General features: G+C 36.4%; 1 long non-coding RNA gene across 1 annotated transcript in view; it reads left to right on the top strand.

Annotated features, from left to right (window-relative positions):
* The first annotated feature begins 15,841 nt into the window (after window positions 1-15,841).
* Window positions 15,842-23,811, top strand: part of LOC130453709 (uncharacterized) — a 31,357-nt gene continuing 23,387 nt past the window's right edge. The window contains exons 1-2 of the long non-coding RNA XR_008911222.1: window positions 15,842-16,077; window positions 20,515-20,593. This is a non-coding gene — a long non-coding RNA (uncharacterized LOC130453709). The remainder of the gene's footprint in view (window positions 16,078-20,514; window positions 20,594-23,811) is intronic.

Raw genomic sequence — 23,811 nt, 5'->3', positions numbered from 1 at the left:
GACATCACCAGAAGGAATCTCTGCAGATCAGAGGTACTACTTGGCTATATAAAAATATAGCTAAGTAGTGTGATATGTATGTATGTATGTATATGTATATATATATACATATATATATGTATATGTATATAAAATATGTCCTTTTTCCCATTGAGGGCATGTGAGAAAATATCTGTGAGAAAGTAGGAAAAAGGTTTGAGGAAGGAAAATGTTTCTTTTGTTACTATTTTTTTTTACAATGCTATTTTGTTAAATGCCTTTACCTAAAATATTGTCTTTAGCTGACTAGTAAATTTAAACACATCAGCGGGGGCTTGTGAGCTTTAGTTGAATGAATATTCTCACCTGAAAGGTACATAAAACTTGAAGGAGTTTCTTGGGTCTTATGGGTGCTATGAACATATTGGGAGGTTGATAAATGATTATTGAATTGAATGAATATGACTATGGAAGTGACAAAGATGAATAAAATATAATCACTACCACCTGAAGAGCTTATAATATAATAGAGGACAAGTGGATAATAATTGAAATACCTATCATGACTAAACCTACTAACATGAAGCTAACTCAAGCTTTATTGACACCACCTCCCTCAACTTCCTTTTCCATCTGATTGGAGACCTGAAAGGTGGAGTGCCAAACTCCTTCTGGAATTTTCTTTCATAGAGGACAGAAACTAGACTTTCACTCCACTTTGCATGTATAGCCTTGCCTAATTTCAACTCTGTCGTCCAAGGCAGACCCTGGTGTCCTGTTACAGCCCACTCCCCATCTCTGCCCACTGCTTTCCTGACTCTTTTTTGTTTCCTCCTTTAGGTTCCTCCAGAGTGGGGTCACTGTTCCTCTCCCTTTCCCTCTGCCCCCCTCTCAAATAGCATCCCCAGGACTTAGTTTCAATAGCTAGAATATAGTATATGCTTAATAAAAGTTTATTGAATTGGATTGAATTAGAGAATTTAAAATAGGAGCATAGACATGTAACATAGAAAGAAATACTCTGAGAGCCCTTTTTATGAAAGAGATATCTTTTAACCACATTTTGAAGGATGTGGATTTCATAAATGGAGTTGGGAGAAGAGCTTCCCAGCAGAGGAAATCGTATGAAATAGGAGCCTTCTATGATTTTGCGAACACTCAGATATGCAAACTGAATCTGTTAATTTTAATATTGGGGTAAAGGCCTGATAGTGATTAAATTTTAGAAAACTTACTGGGAGCGAGATGAAATTAAGCCAGGGATTAAACTTGGTTTAAGAGTTATATAGTCTCTATCCTGCTCTACACCAATAAATTAAACATTAACCTAAACTAACCATGCAAGTGTGTGTTTGTGAGGGTTTTGAATAACATAATTAATCTTCTTTACAATGGTGAAATAAAATAGAGGCAGTCCTAAAACAGTTTATTTTAACTGCTATTCATGAATTTCCATTTCTGTGTGACTTACCAGAAAACTATATAATATTAAGTCCAGTAAAAATTGGGATTTACAAGGCCACATGTGAGATAGGATTTAATGGTTACTATACTTGATTGCTTTTTAATGTGATTTCTAATAGGCAGAAGAGAATAAACCTAGCTTTTTGTTATCAATGATTTCCCACCAGATCCAAGAAAGGCCAAAGATAGATAAATGCCAACTTGAAAGCAAAAAGCACAGGCATACTCTTCCCACTTCCTTCCTCCTCTACTTTTTAAAACCTTTTAAGACCACCTTTAAGTGGATCTATTTTTATGGTTTTTCATCATAAATTTCCATCCTGACAATTATTCAAAAACTTCATCCCATTAAGATTTATTTGCTAGATGTAGGTGTTTGAGCAATTCACTTCTCTGATCACCAAAAGACATGAAGCAGAGGAGTTAGCCCGTTAAGAACAGTACTTAAAGAGTTGAGGTTGAAGAGAAGAAAAAGAAATCCCTCAGGCATTGTGTCACCTATTTCTCATCCTCCCCCCTGTGTGGTACTCCATGTATTGTGACATCCATCCAGAGGATTTAAAATGATACGTCTCAGTTGCTTGGATCAGAAACAGAGATGTATTCAAGAGAGGCTGAGCAAGCCAGTTCCTGGGTTTGGAAAGTGACAGACAATCAGTTAGTTTGAACTATCTAAGCTGAAAGCTTGATTGAAGACTGTGCATATCTTATAACACTTAGCAACTAAGAGGCAACTTTTGGCCACCCTAAACTGTGGGAAATGCATTCATACAAAGTGAAAATGGCAAAGCCTGTCCCTTCCCATCATTTTCAAGCAATCATGAAAATTCCTGCCATGTTTCTAAGCTTTTTTTTCTGAATGAAATGTAATTTAATAGCTGAGTGAAATGGACTTAATTAAATGTGATGTCATCTAGTATGCAGGACCATTGCCATATTTCTGATACTTACTATCACCACCTTACTCCAGAAAGACAGATGTACTCACTGCCCTCCAGCTAAGCTTCATATTTCCCCACTGTTTCTCTCATTCATTTGTACCATTTCTCTTACCTAGAATGCTTTTCCCCTTCCTCTCCAATAATCTCAGTCCTATTCAGTGGAATGCCTAGCTAAAGCTATAACTCCCTCCGGAAGTCTTCCTTGGCTACCAGAGCAGCTGAAGGGAAGCATATATAGATTGTAGTACTTGCCTTGGCTACAAAAATCTAAAGTGACAGACAGCTCCAATCTTGATCTTTCCACAGATATTTAAGGAGCAAAGAAGTATTCCCCAAGTCTCATTTAAAGAGGGCTCACAGAGTAGCTAAGGCTTAATTTCCCACTATTTGCACTTCTTTGTCTGAACTCAAGCATCATCACACTCTAGGAAACTTCACCAGAGGGGCAGCTAATTGGCTAAGTGAATAGAAAGCCAGACCTAGAGATGGTAAGTCTAGGGTTCAAATCTGGACTCAGACACTTTCTAGCTGTGTGTCCCTGGGCAAGTCACTTAACCTTAGATACCTACCCCTTACTGCTCTTCTATCTTGGAAGTCATATTTAATATTGATTCTAAGACAGAAAGTCAAGGTTTAAAAAAAATTCTTCATCAGAAAGTTCATCATTCTCAGAGACTGCATCATCTATGATACTCAGACATCTTCAATGCCCTCAGTTTTCTCTGTCCTTATTAAAAGGTGAAGCAGAGAACTCCTTCCCAATCCTAGATTTAAAGAAGGCTCAAAGAACAGCCAACACCTTATTTCCCAAAAGGTGCTTCACTCCTTGGAGTGGAATCTATCATGCCCCTCACAGGGCAATTTCTTTCCCCTAGCCTTGCTTTTCAGCTTTCTTTCATATGTTGTCTTCCTTCATTAGACTGTAAGATCCATAAGAACAAGCACTGTCTTTCTTTTGTTTAGCACAATGCCTAAGAGAAGGGAATAAACATTTATAGAAACCTACTCTGTGCTAGGCAGTGTACATTACAAATATTACCTCATTTGATCCTCACCACAACTCTGGAAGGCAAGTATTGTTATTATCCCCATTTTACAACTAAGGAAACTGAGGCAGAGTTTAAGTGACTTACCCAGGGTCACACAGCAGTAAATCTCTGTGGTCATAGTTGAACTCAGGTCTTCCTCACTCCAGGCTTAGCAGTATATCCACTTCCTTCTGCCATATGCTTGGCATATAATAAGCATTTGGTTAATGTGTATCATTTAACTGATTTGCACAATGAACTCTCCCTCTTCTGAACTTCCTCTGCACTCATTTCATTGAATGTTGCTTTATATTGTCATTGATACACTTTTCATCTGGATTATAGATTAATATAACAGAAAAAATGTAATTCTAAGGACTCCTTTCAGAGCCTAGAAGAATACATTGCACATTGTAGATCACCAATAAACCTTTTTGATTATTTGAATGAGTGTATATTAGATTCTATGTTCCTATTCAATTCATTGTTACTTTTTCAGCATCTAAATCTTGATTAATAATGAGGAAATTGGTTAATACTAATGGCATCTACTAATTTTGAAAATGAATATGCCACTAAGTCTATGTCTCTTAGAATGGGATTGGGATTGAACGAAAAATTAGATAAATTGCATATTACTGCTAAAGGTGTTTTTCTCTTGAAATTATAAAGCTTGTCATTTCTACTTGAGAAATCACATTCCCTCTGTTTCCAAGACAGTTACTTAGCTCTCGTTCTTTTTTTCCTCATTATTGCTACTATCATTTTTTTTGTTTGTTTGTTTGTTTTGGTCTAGACCTCTGATTTCTTTGAGTTAGGGAATTTTATGTGAAGAAATTCTCTCCACCAATGGACATTCACAACTCTTCTGTACTTCAAGAATAAAGGGCTGCCTATTGAGAAATGAAGTTCCTTGTCCATTTTTACAGTCAGTATTTGTCAGAAGTGGCATTTGAATCTGTTTTCTTGACTGCTAGAACTCCACCATACTGTGCTTAGTATACGTTACATCCTGATTTATAGATCTCAAAAGAGAAGCCTAAATATGGGGAAGGAAAGAAAGTACAATGCAGCCAGAGAAAGGATGTTGTAGTCTGGAAACAAACAAAAACAAAGTGTTTTGTTTTGCTTTTCTCTACCAGTCATTGAAGGTCTGGTAAGCTGTCTACTCTCTAGCTACATGTGTCCCTTCCTATACTTAATGTCTGTTATAATTTCCCCTACACCATTCTAGACTCATATATGAGTGGTGTTTTCCTTCCTGTCCTCTTAGGGTTGGGAAACCAATAGGACCCATTTGATTACTCTCCCAGTGGAAGACCCAAGTAGCTTTGGTCTAAGGGTTGCCATGATTCTTGAACTGAGTTCTCTGAAATATAAACCCATGAGTTCTGGATTCACAGGTATGCTCTTTTTCAATTACTCCTGAAGTCCCAAAATTTATTATAACTGAGCTTCTCCTGGTGATGTCCTTGCTTAAATTCTTCCCATTCCCCTTTCTAGTCAACCTTTGAAAAAGTCTGTCCTAATCTCAGTAAGAGGTATCTGAAAGGCAGCCCTAGTTGGTGGTATCCTCCTTAACCCATGAAAGGAGCTTATGGGACATTCCTAGCATCCTGTTTATGTTTTCCCTGACTCCTACTCTTATGGATTTCTCCAATCAATCTATATGACTTTTCCTATAGGAGTTTGCCTCAAAAACTCTAAATTCAAGGAAATTTTGCTTTCATAATTGACTAGTTCATCTAATTTTTCTACAAAACCCTTTTAGTGACAGAAGTTCCTTTGACAGAGAGCAGGGAGCTTATTCTAGCATACTCTGGGAGGTAGAAAGAGAAGAAAACAATGCCTCCTCTGTTGTCAGATTAAGATTTATGATGAAGATGAGCTCTGATAGAATCTTCTTAATTCCTTACAAATTTCTTGAAGATTACATTTTGTAGTAATTCACAGTGAGAACACAATTTTAGATAGGGTTACTATCTGAATGATGTATAAAGGAGAGGAAATCACAAGTCTGTGCATTGTAGGATATTTCTTTGATTCATCTTTAATTGGTCTCCATTTCATTAAATGACCTTGATTAGCTAAATTGGTGGCCTTGCTAGTACTTTGGAATGCCAACCAATGAGCTCTACCATCTTTGTACAAACACATTTTCAGAAAGATACAATAACCCGGTCAAAAACACACAGGCCATGTGCAGAATCTCATGACAGGGAAAAGATTGTAAGCTTAAACCTTTTCACAATGGAATTCTGTAGCTATCTAACTTTTTATGTGCCATTTAACCTCTTTCTTTTTTTAATTATTTTTTTTCAAACAGCCAAAATCTTTCTCCTTCTGTTCTTCCTCCCACAAGCCACTATTGCTAGAAAAAAAATCTGCTATTTCAATGACAGAACTATATGATCTCTTTGGTCAAGGATTCCTGCACTGATTATTTCTCTGTAGATTTAGAGTGGGCTGGAAGTTAGAACTAAGATCCCACTAATCATCTCCTGGGGTCCAATCTACACTTCTGCTCTTGGCTTCTAAAATTGTTATTTACTTGTCACACAGCTTAGGGGGCTTGACCACTTCTTATCCTAGAATACTACTTTTATATGAAAGGCTCCTCTTTGTTCTACCTTGAATTTGCAATTGAGAATTCAGTAAGGATGACAAAGCCATCCTTTGGCACCTGTTCTTGTACTCGATACCAGTTTATGGACATTTACACAAGTATAGGACATTCTATACTGGATTTGGGAACTCTTCTTGCCCTAATCTCTTAGTTTGAGTTCTCTGAGCTCTCTCTCTCTCTCTCTCTCTCTCTCTCTCTCTCTCTCTCTCTCTCTCTCTCTCTCTCAAATGACTCAGTGTGATATTCTCTTGGATTTTCTCATTAGATTCAGCATAATGAGTTTTCTGGATCTATTTTGATTTGTTTCTAGATCTGATTTTCTAGACTTGGGGGAAGTTTCAGCTATTTCCTGCTATTCTGCCTTCTTGGCTCTACTTCCACTTAACTTCTTTTTTTCCCCTCCAGTTAACCTCTTATGTTAGCTCAACTTTTTTTTTTTCTCACCAAATTATATACATCCTGGTTATTTAAAAGGTGTACAATTTAAAAGGTGTACAAAGGCAAAATGTTTTATATTTTCTACAGCTACTCAAGAGCATAAATTTAGAATGAAAAGTGGTCTTGTTTAATTCCTTCATTTTATATATGAGGAAACTGAGGCACAGAATATTCATTGACCTAATAGTTTTGTGATAAGTATTTGTTGTTTGATTTTAAAGGTTTTATAAAGTTGATAGTTCTATACAGTTACAAGGTGAATTTTTTTAAACAATGGAACTGTGATTTCACCGATATGGAAACTCCCTTTAAATCAGTCATTAATCTTTATATTAGTTTTAGTAAGTTGTCTGAGGACACTAAGAGATTACCTTACTCACTCAAGATTCTATATATTATAACACAGGTATTTCTGACCCCAAGGCCAGTCCTCTAACTACTCCCCCAGTCTTCTTCTCAAAAAGTGGATTACTGGATTATTCTACATGAAAGAGACTCCTCCCCCCCTCCCCCAGGAATGTACCTTTTTTTACTTTAAACCTGATAAGAGTCTCTAGCAATTTCAGTTCCAGAAAATACCAGAATACAGTCATCACCTCACAGAAGTTCCTGGATTTTTAATGTTCAGTTCAACATGAATCTGTTTAGTTGAAAATGTTTCCCAGAGGACTAGAAATATATTCCAGCACCAGATTTAATTTTCCTCATTGTGTCCTTGAGCACAGTTGCATAAAATACATTAAGTAATTCTGGACTGATTCACATTACTCAGCATTCCCTCCATTGGTGACTAAGTATGAATAAAACGTTACAAACTCTGAAGAAGCCATTGAGTTATCTCAGTTAATATCCTAGTGAATCTCCCTGGGCATATCTAGTTTGGATCTCCTCATCGTTAAGTAGGTCAATAATAGTAATAATAATAATAATAATAATAATGATAACTAACTTCTTTTTCTTTAGTAATTTACCTATGTTATCTCACTTGAGTTTCATAACACTCCTGTGAGATTGGTTCTACAGGTATTGAAGGCTCAGAAATATTAAATAAGTTACCTATGATTGCACAGTTAGTAAGTATCCTAGGCATGATTCAGATAAAGGTCTTCTTAATATTAAGCCAAACACTTTCTCCACCATTTTATGTTTACATTGAAGAAATCTGATCTTCTATTTAATGCTGAGCTGCAAAGTTTTGTGCTCCATAAAAGTATGTTCAGCACTATAAGGTTAATAAGAGGTGTTGATATTTGTGAGATATGACTTTATCCCTTGGCAAAGTCAATGAATGGGGATCAATGTTGTGGTGGCAAATGTTTAAAAAAAAACAGCTCTCAAGACGGGGTGCAAAATGGACTCGATACACTTTTATTTATTTTTTATTTCTTCAGTTACATGTATGGACAATTTTGAAAAAAATATTTTAACATTATAAAATTCAAATTTTCTCCCTCTTACCCATCCCTCCCCACCAGGTAGTGAATAGTCTGATATAGGTTATACCCATACTTTTATGTAATACATATTTCCATATTGATTACATCATGATAAAAGACACATATCACATATATAATAGAAATCTCATGAAGGATACATATAGTAAAAGATAGCATGTCCTGATCAGCAATCATATACCAATAGTTCCTTCTTTGGCTATGGATAGCATTTTCTTCATGAGTCCCTTATCTCGGAGACTTACTTTGCTGATAATGGTTTAATTCTTTACTGTTAATCACTGTATAATATTTCTGTTACTGGATATAATGTTCTACTGGTTCTGCTCACTTTACTTTGCATCACTTAATATAAGTCTATCCAAGTTTTTCTAAATTCATCCTATTCATCATTCCTTGTGGTGTAACAGTATTCCATTACAACTACATACCACAACTTGTTATACAATACCCAATGGACTATCCCTCAGCTTCCAAAGCTTCACCGTTACAAAAATTGCCGCTAAAAATGTTTTGTACAAGTAAGTTCTTTTCCCTTATTTGTAATTTCTTTGGGATGCAGACAGTAGTGGCATTTCTGTGTCAAAGGATATGCATACTTTTGTGGACTTTTGAGCTTGGTTCCATATTGCTCTCCAGAAAGGTTATATCAGTTCATAATTCCCCAAACAGAGTATTAGTGTCCCACTTTTCCCAGATCTTCTCCAATATTTATCATTTTCTTTTTTAGTTGTTAGTCAATCTGGTAGGTATGAGATGGTATCTCAAAGTTTTTAAAATTTATATTTTTCTAACCTATAGTGATTTGGAACACTTTTTCATATGACTACAGAGAGTTGCCATCTCTTCCTCTAAGAACTGCTTCTTCATACCCTTAGACTAGTTCTCATTTGGGAAATGTTTTGTATCCTTATGAATTTGATTCAGTTATCTATATATTTGAGAAATAAGGTTTTTGTCAGAAAAACTTGCTCAAAGATTTTTCCCAAAAATTGTTGTTTCTTTTCTAATCTTGGTTGCATTGGTCTTATTTGTGCAAAAGCATTTTAACTTAATGTATTCTAAATTATCTCTTTCCTTTTTCATAATGTTCTCTATTTCTGTTTTGGTCATAAATTCTTCCCTTATCCTTAAGTCATGAATTGCAACTCAATTTTTTCACTTTCACTGAAGAGTAGTAAACTCCAGGGGGAAACTGGGTAGCTTAGTGGATTGAGAGCCAGGCCTAGAGATGAGAGGTCCTGGGTTCAAATTTGGCATTAGACACTTCATAGCTGTGTGACCCTGGGCAAGTCACTTGACCCCCATTGCCTAGCCCTTACCACTCTTCTGCCTTGGCATCAATTAGAATCAATACAGATGGGAGGTAAGGGTTTATTAAAAAAAAAAGATGAGTAAAATCTGCCCCAGGCTCTTACTTTTACTCTGTGTGTATCTCCCTATTTTAAAAGTGTTTCTTGTAGAGAGCATATGGTAGAGTTCTGGTTTTTAATCTACTCGGCTGTCCATTTCTATTTTATGGGTGAGTTCAACCCATTCACATTCATAGCTATGTTTACTAATTGTGTGTTCCTTGAATCTTTTTTTTTCATTTCTTCTTTTTCTCCTCCTCCTCCTTTTTTCTTCTTCCTCTTCCTCTTCCTCTTCCTCTTCTTCTTCTTCTTCTTCTTCTTCTTCTTCTTCTTCTTCTTCTTCTTCTTCTTCTTCTTCTTCTTCTTCTTCTTCTTCTTCTTCTTCTTCTTCTGCTTCTCTCTCTCTCTCTCTCTCTCTCTCTCTCTCTAATCCTTCTTCTTGTCCATCCCATCCTTTATCTATTCTCCCTACCCTGATACTTCCCTAAAGGGTAAGGTAGGTTTCTAAAGCAGACTGATTTCAGGTGTTATTTCTACTTTGATCTAGTTCTGATAAGAGTAAGATCCAATTATATCTACCATCTCCTCAACTGTGTTTGTCATATATGTGCCTCTTAATGAGATGTATTTTGCATTCTTCTATCTCTTCTTTTCTCTTCTCCCTATGTGTTCCTCTTTCCTATCCATTTTTTTAATATATCGGTCCATCTTATTTACATTTCCTTCCTTTTTTCTAAGTATACTCCTTTTCATTTCTCTAATAGTGATGAAGCTCTTAAGTATCTTAGATGCTTTAGGTATTTTGCATATTTTTAATTATCTTATCTTTCTCATATATCATGGACATCTTAATTATTTCAAACATCTCTTTCATAGGTTTGAATGTATTCAGTTCAATCTTATAAAAAATTTGTAAGTTTTCATTTTACTTTTCTATGCTTGTCTTGAGTGTTGAATTTTATCATCAATTTTCTTTTCAGCTCTGTTTTTTTTTTGTCAGAAAAGTCTAAAACTCTTCCATTTCATTAAATATCAATTTTCCCCTTGGAGGATTATGCTCAGTTTTGCTGGGTATATAATTCTAGGTCCTAGATCCTCTGCCTTTTGGACTATCATATGACATGACTTCCTGTCCTTTAATGTAGAAACTGTTAGGTCTTGTGTAATCCTGACTGTGGTTCCTTGATATTTTAATTGTTTCCTTCTAGCAATTTCTATTTTCTTTGGCTTGAGAGTTCTGGATTTTGACTACAATAGCCCTGGAATATGTTATTTTTGGTTCCATTTTAGGAGGTAACTGGTGGAGTCTCTATTTCTATATTCCCTCTTGTTCAAGTTTATTAGAGTTTTTTCCCTGATGATATCTTCCAATATGGTATCCAGACTTTTTTTTTGATAAGTGCTTTCAGGTATTCCAATGGTCCTTAGATTATATCTCCTGGATATATTCTACAGGTCTGTTATTTTTATAGTGGGGCATTTTATATTTTCTTCTATCTTATCACTTTTTTATTTTTTTTATTTCCTATCTTATATTTCATTAGTTTCTATTTGCTCAATTACAATTTTTAGTGAGTTATTTTCTTCCTTGAGGTTTTGTATTTCCTTTTCCATTTCGTTAATCCTACTCTTTAAAGAATTGTTTTCTTCAGTGTGCATTTTACCTACATTTCCACTTAATTCTTCATTGAATTTCCCTCTTGCTGTTGATTTTTCTGCCAATTCTCCTAGTTATTTTTTTTAATGTCATTTCAAGTTATCCTAAGGGATCTTTTGAGCTTGATTTGAAATCTTTTCACACTTTCCTTTGAAGAAAGTTCATTTCCTTTTCATTTTTGGCACTGTTGTTCTCTTCTGAGTTCATATTTTGGTCTTCCCTCTAAATAATGTAACTTTCGAAGCTCAGGGTTTTGTTTTGTTTTTTTGTTTGTTTGTTTGTTTGCTTGTTTTTTTGCTTATTTGACTTTTTTTATTCTTCTTGTTTTTCCCATGTTACCTTATCTATGTGTTGAGGTTATTCTCTCTTTCTGGGGTAGAGACTGCACTGCTCCAAACTTATAGAGTACTCTTCTCTGGTACATGAAGTAGAACTAGCTGCATTATTCCTCATGGTGTGTCTGTCAAAGATATGACCCTGCTGACTTGCTCTGAGTGGGTTTGCTGCTGTTTTATCTAACTATATTCAGCACCCCATGTTATCAGTTCCTCCATTGTTTTGTGGGCTTGTTTGATCCAACCTTTGCTTTTTCCCTACTGCTGCCAAGTCACCTGTTCTGGACAGGATGCTTATCTTGAGCTCTGACACCCAAGGTACATGTAAGCTAGCATGTGGGAGTGAACAGGTTACTTCCTTATAATTCCAGTTCTTTCTCTCACCTCCCCTGTAGCCCCAAGTCTCTGCCTCCATTCCAGAGTGGATAGATCAGTGTAGCTCCAGTTTCTCCTCTCTTCTCCTTGTAGACCCAGGTCTCTGATGCCATGTGATAATTTGTAGGTTTTCTGCCTTCTCAACTTGTGTGGAGTGGCTCTAGCTGGGCTTGTCCTCATTCTGAAGCTTTGTTGCCTCTGGCAAAGTAGTGTCCTGCTCAAAGATCTATGGTTCTTACAGATGTTTTGCTGCCTGTGCTGCTCTGTCCTCTTACCCCAGTAAGACATGTTCCTTCAGCATTCCTTTTTTAAGGTAATTTGTTTTCTTTTTTGTGTTTGCATAGAAGGATCTGGGGACTAGTGCATCTTTTACTCTACCATCTTCACTCCCAGCATGCAACTCTCAGTGACATACTTTTAAAAATTTATTCTGCATTATTAATATTTTCTTCATCACTTTCTTAAGTCTAGTCCTGTGATGATGGACTTATGGCACATGTGCCAGAGGGGGCTCTCAGAGCCCTCTCTGTGGGCACATGTGCCATTGCCCCAGCACAGAGTTCATCAGAGTTAGTTATTAGAGAGACAGAGGGATGAAAAGCCAGGCTGCTCCCCTCCCCCTCTCCACACATGCCTAAGGACATTTCTCACATTACTCATCCCTCTAAAAGGTTTGCCATCACTGGTCTAGACAATCAACAAAAGTATAAATCAAATCCTCATGTATATTGTTTTCTGATTTCAATGGTGCAAATGCTCACACTGAGATTTTAACAATCAGTTTGTATGAGGTGGTTCAAATTGGCTTCAGCTCACTCTCGGTTGGAACACTTGATATTAAATATAGGCTTTTCTAATCCACAGTTACTTAAGACCAGAGAAATCTTCTGTGTTTAAACATTATGAAGAAGTCTGTCCATTGTTTTCAGCATTTGTAAAGCTATATATGAAAATTAAATCAATAGAAAAAGAACTTGATTTCTTTTCAAGTTTCAAAGGTGACATCAAGGAAACAATCAAAGTTTTGACTGAATGAGAGAAGCAGTATATAGTGGAGAATAGTACACTCAGAAAGTCACTTCCAAACAGTGCCCTTGTGAGGAGAGACAATTCTGTGTGCTACCATTTGCAATTCCTTTAAAGCCTCTACCTTCACACCTTCTACTATTAGTGCTATTCTACAGCCCAAGGCAATGGGGCATATATATTATGGATTCTCACATGATAGCATGAAGAAAATAAATTTTAATCTTTCAAGGAATAAAATACTTGGGGTCACCAAACTGTGCATTCTCTTAGGCACTTTAGAGTTTAAAGGTAATTTCCAAAAATTATCACACCCATATTTTAGACTTTTAAGGAAAAAAAAAACATACACAGGTATATCCACCCAAAGGCAATAACTGCAAGCATGAAAACATGGCATCAGGATAAGAGCTGGTTAAGGAAGGAGGAGCTTCTACTTGATGGGGATCCCTCACTTATGGGTTGTAGGGAAAAAAGAGTGGGGATATTTCTCTTCCTCCTCTAAACAGTCATTACTGTGTTCTTGCTCAACTGAGGATACCACACCTAGCAAGGAGTAGACCAGAAAGATGATACAGTAAACAGTTCTGGGGAGGATAGCCTCTGGCACTCAGAACCAAAGAGCCAACTCTGGCAGTCAGGAATAGAGACACCAGATGAGTTATCTACCAAGCAGAGATACTATACACAGAAGAAAAAACATGAAGAAACAAAGACAATAAAATGTTCCTTACGATTCTGTACTGCCAGGAGAGTTAGTTTCTTAGACAATTTATTTATTATATTCATACATCCCCACAGGTAGACTTTATATTCTTTTTCTCCAGGCTCATGGGAAGAGTTGTTGATGTGTTGAATTGATTTGAAGTGATGAATTGTTTTTGCAATACTATTCCACAAATGCCTTTACTTGGACACAAGTGAATCAAATGGATGACTTTTAAAGGTAAATGTACCACTAGGGTCTCCTGAGCTATGCTTTTAGAGGTGCAGACCCATAAAGCATGTTGATCATGCGAGAAACCCAACCAGAGAAGATGAATCAAGTTTGGTAGTCTAGAACAGGTTTCACACATATATCAAACCTCAGTTTTCCTCTCTATAATTTCTACTTATTGCTATGAGATTACATAAGCTTTGGAGGCTACCAGGTCCTTTCCTTTCAAATCCAGTATTCTTTCTACATCATACTAGTTTACACTGAACTCATTGCTCCTACTCCTAGACTCGGTGATTAATGAGACTAAGTCTAATAATTCTCCTACTGACAAGTATTCAAATACAAGAATGCTGCTATCATATTTACCCTATGTCTTCTCTTTTCAAGGCTAAATTTCTCACAATTCCTTCATATGGATTTTTACATTTTAAAAAAAATTTTTAAAAAACCCTTACCTTCTGTCTTGGAATCAATACTGTGTATTTGTTCCAAGACAGAAGAGTGGTAAGGGCTAGGCAATGGGGGTCAAGTGACTTGCCCAGGGTCACACAGCTGGGAAGTGTCTGAGGTCAGATTTGAACCTAGGACCTCCCATTTCTAGTCCTGGCTCTCAATCCACTGAGCTACCCAGATGCCCCCCCACCCCTTTATACAGATTTGAAATAACAGGAGTTTGTGGTCCTTCACTGCCTCATCTCTATACTCATATTCTCCAACTTGTCAATGCCTAGAGTGTATTAGCCAGAGATGAATACAACATTCTAAAAACCATCTACTTAGAATCCAAAGCAATAAACATTTAAGTATCTACTTAACTAATCAAAAGGAAAACAGTTCCTGGATGGAGACAACACACAAAAAGAAGCAGAAAAGCAAGGGAAGGGTCCAGGGAGGATGTGGTGCGGGAGCATCTATTTTTGCTGGAGTTGACACCAACCAAAGAAGTGGATGCAGAAAGGAATCTTCATTCTGGATATAATTTCTCTCAGTATATTAAAATTTTATCAGCTTTTTTTTGGCTTGCATATTTTGTTATTGACATAATGATCTATAGATGAATTAAAATTTCCAGATCACTTTAAGAAAAACTCCTCTCATGCTAGTGAAGTGTGTTTTATAAAGCTACTTGGAAAATTTTAGCAGTATTACTATCGAATGTGCCTGGGACATATTAGGTGCTTAATAAATACTTGTTGACTTACATGCATCTTAATAGATTTGGTCCAATGTTCTAATCTGATGTAATCTTTCTGGATGTTGATTCTGTCATACAAAGCTATTCTTCCTAGTTTTTGTATCATCTACAATTTTGAAAAGAATGCCATGTATGACTTTTTAAAAATTAATTGATTAAAAATAGCAAACAGAACAGGGGTAAGCACAGCACCCTAGCACTCATCACTAGTGACTTTTTTCTGTTTCCACAGACCTATTAATAATTACACAACAATCAATTCCAAATTTATCTGACTATAATCTGGCCTTGTATCTGCAGCATTCACTTGTTCAAATAATCTAGTTTTCATTATTGTTCAGCCATTTCAGTTTGTTTAACTCTTCATGACCTCATTTGGGCTTTTCTTAGCAAAGATCAGGGAGTGGTTTTCCATTTCCTTCTCCAACTTATTTTATAGATGAGGAAACTGAGACAAATGGGATCCAGTGACTTGCCCAGGGTCATACAGCCAGTTAGTGTCTGTGGCTGGATTTGATCTCAGGTCTTCCAGATTCCAGGCCTAGCACTCTATCCATTGCATCACCAAGCTGCCCATAGTCTAATTACTGTAAAAAAGAAAATAGAAAATGAAATTAGAATGACATGATTTGCTCTTGATGAAGTTATGCCAACATTTTTTTCAATCCTCACCTCTGTCATAGAATCAATGCAAACTATCAATTTCAAGGCAGATGAGCAGCACTAAGGGTTAGGCATTTTGGGGTTCAGTGATTTTCTCAGGGTTACAGCTAGGAAGTGTCTGACACTTGGTTCCCCTGACTTCAGACCTTGCTCTTAATCCACTGAAATACCTAAACTGCCCCATCTATGCCAACTTTTAATGATCCCTGATTTCTTTTCTAGCTTCATTAACCAGCCGTCTATGCTAATAACTCAGAATTCTACCAGGATTTGGCAATAAGCTTTCTGGGCAATAGAATTAGGAAATATTTACTCTTTTGCATTACCATATTATCTCTCCTGCTCTCTACAAAATCGACATTGACTCAGCAGCTGTGCCCACCAGTTTTTCAGTACCTGAGTTCATCTTGGTTTGCTAAACTGATCCTTAGATGCCAGATGCAGAATCCCTGGTGGCACTACTATACAAAGATTTTTTTTCTTGGTAGGAACTATCAGAGATTGAGGTTTTCTGCTAAAGCCTTTGAGAATCACGCCTCCACTCCATAATAGAGAAGATTTAAACAGGCCCTTACCACTCTTCTGCCTTGTTCCAAGATGGAAGGTAAGGGTTTAAAAATAAATAAATAAATAGTCTGTACCCTCTAACTTATAGATTATCTAAAATGTGAATAATCAGTATGTTGATTAAAATCAATTATATTTTATCCAAATTAACCAAGAAACAATAATAGAGACAAAACAAAAATATGAATAATTCTCAAACTACTTCAGTTTGTTTGAGATACATCAGAAGTTTTTAACAGAATTTAATCTTTTTAATAGTTTTTTATTACTTACAGGTTTACAGGTTCTTACCTGGAAACAATAAAAACAAGTTTAAACTTTCATTTTACAGTTGAGAAAACTGAGAACTAGACAGGATTTGCCATTGACTTGCTTATATATTTTCAGTCATCCAATCTCACTCCCTAGGTGTAGTACTCAACCCTCTTCCACTCCAATTGATTCTATTTTCAAGACCTCCTCAGTTTACCTTTCAACATCTCAAAAATTAGCCAATTTCTTTCTTTCAACACCACCTCCACCATGGTGCTGGCTCTCATCAACTCATGTCTGGAGTTTTGCAATAGTCTACTGGTTTTTTCCCTGCCTCAAGTCCTTCCTTACTCCAATTCATCCTTCACTCAGCTGCTGAAGTGATTTTCCTAAAATCCAGGGCTGACCATATTGTCCTCTACTTGATAAATTCCAATAATTCCCTATTCCCCCAGAAATAAATATGAAACTCTCTTTTTGGTGATCAAAACCTCTCATAACCTGTTTCCCTCCCAACATTTCCAGTTTTCTTCTGCCTTGTACTCTTCAATTTAGCAGCATTGGAATCCTTGCACTTCCAAGAACAAGATACTTTTTTTCTTTGCTTGGGGAATTTTCTCTGGCTGTCATCCATCTCTAGAATGTTCTCCCTCCTTATCTCTGTATCCTATCCTCCCTACCTTACCTATAGTTATTATTCCCTTACTATTCTACTCATAGCTTGTTTGTACATACTTATTTTCATATTTTCTTCCCTTTTAGATTGAGCAATTTCCTAGGGCATGGACTATCTTTTGCCTTTCTGTGTAGTTCCCGTGTGCCTGGCACATGATAGATATTTAATACATGCTTATAGATTGACTGGGTCACATTATAACTGTAAGAAGCTGGTTTCAAACCTGAATCTTCCTAATAAGTCCACTATTCTATAAACTATGCCACATTACTTTTTAAAAGATAGAAATAATTAGTATAAATTTCCTTATCATACATTAATTGAGAGTCAGAAGAGATTACACAAAGACCAAAATAGGGTCACAAAAATCCTATGAATATCCAAATGCAGACCAAATCATAGAAACAGAGTTTGAGTGCTGACAGCAAGGTTAGAGATAATTTAATATAATCCTTACTTTACAGATGAGAAACCTGAGATCTAAAGAGGTTAGGTGACTCAAGGTCACACAACTAATTTATGGCAGAGCTGGAACAAGAACCCAGGTTTTGCCTCTCAGTCCACTCTGCTTTCTTAATGAATACCACAGATAATAAATATTGATAAATCAGAATGTTGCAGGTGTTTCTGCAGTGCTGATTCATTTTTATGGAGACCTCGATAAGCCTTCCAAGTTCCCTACAAGGATAACAGAAATTAGGAGACCCAAAATCTTTGTGGACCCAAACATTTTTATAATAGGCAGAAAGACCCATAGTAGGAAGAGGGAACACAAAATTGGTTTCTTGACACCTGAGGAAGGTCACTTTCCTCTTTCAACTCCCTGCACTAGTGTTTTATATTTCTGGATCTCCATTCAGGGAACTGTAGTGATGAGCAGCTGCTAGTAGAGCCAAATGTATAGCCTGAATTGGATATGGGTGGCAGAAGAATGAGAGACTTAAACTTCTAGGTTGCCATGTATAAGACAGATAGGCTCAGATCAAGACTACTGGAAGTCAGATTGGGAAGGTTACCCAGATTTTGGAGCCTAGGTAAGGAACTGAGTGCAAGGAGGAAAGGACCCAGAGCCTAGAGGTTGGCAGCAATTTGAGAACCTGTCAATTTGTGACCAAGGTGGAGAAGATTATTTTCTAATACAATTCTTCCTCTGATTTTCCATAATATAGTCTATCATCTGCAGTTAATGTCTCAGATTCACAATTTCCTCCATTTGCTTTCTAGAAGGTGTTGGTGAAGGTGGTTCATGTATTTCCTTCTGCTCTCCCCATAGAACTGGGAGGACAAATGCAGGGAGATTTGGGAGATGGCTAGAGGTGAATGACTCCAAGAAATCTCACAACCTTTATCTTTTCATTTGAGTTACATTCAGTAGTACATTTAGTCAATCAATCAACTAGCATCTGTTAGGTACCTATTATGTACAAGCACTAGGGGGTACAAAGACCGGCAAAAAATAATACCTGTTCTCAAATGGCTCACAGTCTTATGGGTGCGAAAACATGCAAGTGACTATGTACAAGGAAGATTGTACAAATTGGGGGTAGCCTCAGAGGGAAGACACAAAGCTTGAGAGACTGAATAAGGCTTCTTGTAAAATGTCAGGCATAGTTGAGGCTTGAAGGAAATCAGGGAATCTAAGGGATGAAGGTGAGGAGAGAAAACAAAAATTCCATACAACCAGAATGGCTGGGAGATGGAGTGTCATGTGTGAGAAATAGCAAGGAGGCTGATGTCATGGTACTCTGAACAGCTGAGTGATCTGAACTGAGCTGGGGTCAGGGGAGGAGGGATCCAAGGAGCAGGAGACAGGAGGTAGGGTGTAGATGATTCTATAGATTCCACATTTTGATATTTTCACCATCATTGCATATCATCACCGGCTAATTTCCAAACCCATTTACCATGATATTAAACTGTTCACATCATGATGTGGGTAGGTCAGACATTTGTCGATGTAGGTAGGATAGACTAGATGGTTGCCTTCAGGTGGCTAGGGTGAATATGGCGGTCTCTGACAATCTATCTCACATATTCCAAAGATGACTTGGATGGGTGGCTATTGATCTGAGAATTCAAAGAGAAAACTACAACTCAGATATTGAAGTTTCTTACTGGATAATTAATACAGTGACAAGCTTTCACTCTATATCCCTCAGGAGGCAGCACAGAAGCCCGCTGGTGCTGCTTATGCTTCAGCACCAACTCTGTTGTGCTCCAGATGTCCTATACAAGATGTTCAAGGTGTCACAATAAGCACAGTATAGAAGCAACTTTGAATCAGACAATTTTTTTTATTTGAGAGAATTATTCAAAAGTGGAATAAGCTATATTTTAATCTGTTAATTATACCCTCTTTTCCAGATAATATTATGTAGGTCTCCTAATTGTTATTCATATACCATTTTCATTCTTACCTCTACATTTGTACTTTTGTTTTTACTGCTTGGAATGTTCTCTTTTCTCTCCTCTTCATTCTTCAGGCTTAGGCAAGAGTCATCTGTAAGAAGTATTCACTATATATACACTGTAGGTGGAAAAGTGGGAAGTGAATAAGCATTTTTATGGTGCTTACTAGGATGCTAAACAATTTTTATAAATATCTCATTTGATCCTCACAACACAGGTATAATTATTATCTTAATTTTACAGTTGAGGAAACTGAGGCAACAAAAATCAAGCAACTTGCTGAGGATCACACCAATATTAAATACCTGAGACTGGACTTAAGCTCAGGATTTCCTGATTCTAGACCCCACATTGTATCCATTGACTACCTGCTGCCTCAACTGCAAGCCAATTAATAATATAATCTATAGACATAATTGAATATTTAATTATCCATTATTGTGCCCAGCCTTATGTCATATTGTTGTGGGCTGGACCTGACTCAGACCAGTCCTCTGGTAGAATAGGTTTGATAATGGAACAAAATGAAGCATTCATAAGTAACTCAATAGTTTACAAAAGGAAATTTATGTAACCGTAGCAGAGGAATGATATTCCATAAGAATAAGACATTGAGTTGATTCAGTTGAGTGAAGTTCCAGCCATAATTCACCAGCCAAGCATTTGCAAGCCCCTTTAGGTCCTTGTGACTGATTTTAACTCAGGAGAGAATTAAGTGATATTAATAGTACAAGCCTTTAGTCCTAAGCCAACCAAGTGTCCAGAAAGATTTCAATAACTTTTAGGAAAAATAAAATAGTTTAATCTACATTAGGGTATGCATTAGGGTACTAATCATACCTCAAATGGGTTATTGAAAAAGTATAAGGTGTGTGACCATTGTTCTCCAAAAGCTTATGATCATTTTGGAATACTAAAAAGAAGGTATATGAAACACTTAGAAAGTAATGCAAAGTCATTCATGGGACTGAAATAAGTATTTGATAAGCATTTGTTGCATAATAAACATGAATATGTGAATTGGCATTGAGTGGGTGTTTTATATAACAAAATTGAAAATTCAAGGTAACTGAAAGGAGTTAATTATATCTGCTGTGCCATCTTCAACAAGTCAACTTAAAATATTATTCCATAAAGGATCTGGATAAAGAAAATAATGGAATTTTGCAAAAGTTTATGGTGGTCTCCAGTCCCTGGATTCATCTCACTTGTGAAGGTAAGTGAATAAAAAGTCACCAGTTGACTATATCTTATTGAGCAAATGGTTTAAATCTACATTATTATGACCATCATTTATAAATGTGAAAGTTTTAGACCATGATGATTAAATCCAATTGGCTTCCAGGAAATTTAAAACAGAGCACCAAATCACTAATTGCATTTAAAATATTCAAGAGTGGTTTGTTGAGTGAAAGTGGCTCCAAAGATGTTATTCATAAATGTACGAAGTCTTCTGATAAGTACAAGAGTGGTTCTGTATCCTAACTTTGGACTTTCAGCTTCTTCCCATGGCCCATACAACACAATGCTTCAGATAATTTTCAATAGTCATGCTTAAAACATGGCTAATAAGGAAATATGCTTTTCATGAATTCACATGTATAATTGATATCATATTGCTTACTTGTCTTCTCAAGGAATGGGAGAGAGAGAAAATTTAGAACTAAATTTTTTTTTAATTTAAAAAATCTGAATGAAATTGGGAAATCTTTAACAAAATAAGTGAAATATATTTTTTAAAAATTGTAAAAAATTATGCTAGAAATTGACATTTTACATCTTGTTTTGACCATATCACTCATTATTTGACTTTCTATGTATTTGGGCTCAATAAAAATTCCTGGACTTCAATTTGCAAGACCTTTCAAAGATCTGCCTGCAATATTATACTACTTCCCACTACTTCAATTCACTTTCTGCTCAGTTCCATCATGTTACTCCTATTTGGGCAAATGTCTCTTTTATATAGTCATCTCACTCCAAAGTCCTTACCGTCTAACACAAGCTCCTCATGCCTCTTATCTGCCTACTCCAGTTCACTTAGCTCTGTTCTCTTGATTTAATGAAGAAGCTCCTTTTTATATTAGGGGTCTTTCTTCTACGACTATAAATTAAAAGGAATATTTCCCTTTCTAACACATTTGATGAAATATGTAATTGGTTCTACAATGGTACGTTTACGTTGACCATATACCTCTGATGGTTTCCTCTACATGGGAGGATTTTAGGACAAATCTTAGGACTTGGAGGTTGCCTGGTGACCCATCTCAGCTAAAAATTCCAGTACAGGAAGTGCTAAACTAAAGCTCCCGAGTCCATCTCCTCTCATCACTGCACTGACTAAATGCTTTAGAAAAAAAAAATGAGTTAAATAAAAATTACTATCAATAAACAAACTTCAGTGAACTTTGTTCTTTGAGTGGGAGAGGGAAGGCTAAGAATGCCATAGAAATTATATTTGATCCTGAAAGTGATAGGGAACCACTGGAATTTATCAAATAGGGAACTGACATGGCCAGACTTTACTTTAAGTAGATCAGTTTGACTGCTGAGTGAAGAATAGATTAGAATGGGGAAAGAATTGAGGCAAGAAAGACTATTACAAGGAGGCTATTGCAAAAGTCCATGTATGAGGTGATAAGAGCTTGCATCAGGGTGATGACATTGTCAGAGGGGAAAAGGAGGTATGTATGATAGTATGAAAGTAAAGTCAATGGAATTGGGCAACAGATTGAGAAAAAAATGAGAAATCAAAAATGACACCTAGGTTGTGAGCATGAATGACTCAGAAGATGCTAGTAATTTTTACACTAATTCAGAAATTCAGAAGCATGGAGAGTTTAGGTTGTGGGGATTACCAAGTTAAGTTTTGGATCTGTTGATCTTAAGATATTGATAAGACATTCAGTTGGAAATGTCCAATGGATAGTTGGAAAAGGAGGTTGGGAAAAAAACTTAAAGTTGGATGAATAGGCTTTAGTGTCATTATCATACATATATATAATAATTAAATCACAAAAATTGTTATCACCAAGAGAAACTGAATAGAGTGAGAAAAGGAAAGGAACCAGGACAGAGATCCAGTGTATGCCCAATGGTCAATGTCACAACCCACATGAAAATACAGCAAAGAAAGGCAACTAAGTGGTTCAATGGATAGAGTGCCAGACCTGGATTAAGGAAGATGCAGCTTCCTGAGATCAAATCTAGTCTAGCCTTCAGACATGTCCTAGATATGTGACCCTAGGCCAGTCACTTAACTGTTTATCTCAGTTTCCTCACTTGTAAAATGAGTTAGAGAAGGGAATAGCAAACCACTCCAGTATCTTTGCCAAGAAAACCCCAAATAGAGGCACAAAGAGTCAGAGATGATTAATCCACAAAAGAACCACAACTTCCCTGACTCCAGACTTCTGTCCACTGCACCACATAGCCACCAATGATCTCTTAATAACTTCAAAAGCATATAGAAAACCTGCTCCATTTGGCATACAAAGTCCTTAATAACCTAGGTTTCTCCTACTGTATATATGTTACATATATAAAAAACTTACTTTCCATCTTAGCATCAATACTTTATGTTGGTCTGAGGCTGAAGAGCAATAAGGGTTAGGCAATAGGGGTTAAGTGACTTGGCCAGGGTCACACAACTAGGAAGTATCTGAGGTTGGATTTGAACCGAGGAACTCTGATCTCTTGGGCAGGCTTTCAATCCACTGAGCTACCCAGCTTCCCCCAAGATCCGTTAATGTTCTTTAAAAACCACCTTGATAATTATATTTTGATATAATTTATTTCCTTTGTCATCTTATGTCTTTTATTTTATACTTAAAACATTATTCTGAGAAAGGGTCAATATAATTTTTTCAACTTAGCACTATCACTTAGTATCTATCACATAAGTGCTTCAGAAATGCTTGTTGACTTGACTTGACCAAACTGTCAAAGGGGTCCATGATACAAAAAATAAAAAAAAAGATTAAGGATCTTTGCTCTAATTCTCTACCTTGAGGAGAAAATGCTGACTTTGATTTGGAGAGGGAATTTCCTCATGTGGGAACTCCCTATTGTAGTGAAATCACAGTCTCTATATTTTGTATATACTTATAGGGGTATATGTTTCCCATTATTTTGCACTCCTTGAATGCCATTCTTTATGTCCCCAGTGATTAGCACAGTATCTGACAGCCAGTACTTGCTTAATAAATGCTCACTGAGTAATTAATTCCTTGTTTGATCATAAGATGATAAATGTAGAGTTTGAATGATCATGACTTCTGAGGTAGGAGTTAGAAGGGACATTGGAGATTATACAATCCAACCACTTCAATGTACAAATGAGACCCAGGGAGGTTCAGTGACTTTCCTAGTCTTACAAAGACAGTAAATTGTTATTCATCCTTTGTTTTTGAAGAGGACCAGTGACATCACAGG

Source organism: Monodelphis domestica, chromosome 4 (assembly GCF_027887165.1).
Source record: "Monodelphis domestica isolate mMonDom1 chromosome 4, mMonDom1.pri, whole genome shotgun sequence".
NCBI classification, from domain to species: Eukaryota; Metazoa; Chordata; class Mammalia; order Didelphimorphia; family Didelphidae; genus Monodelphis; species Monodelphis domestica.
This window is presented reverse-complemented; position numbering and strand designations above follow the sequence as displayed.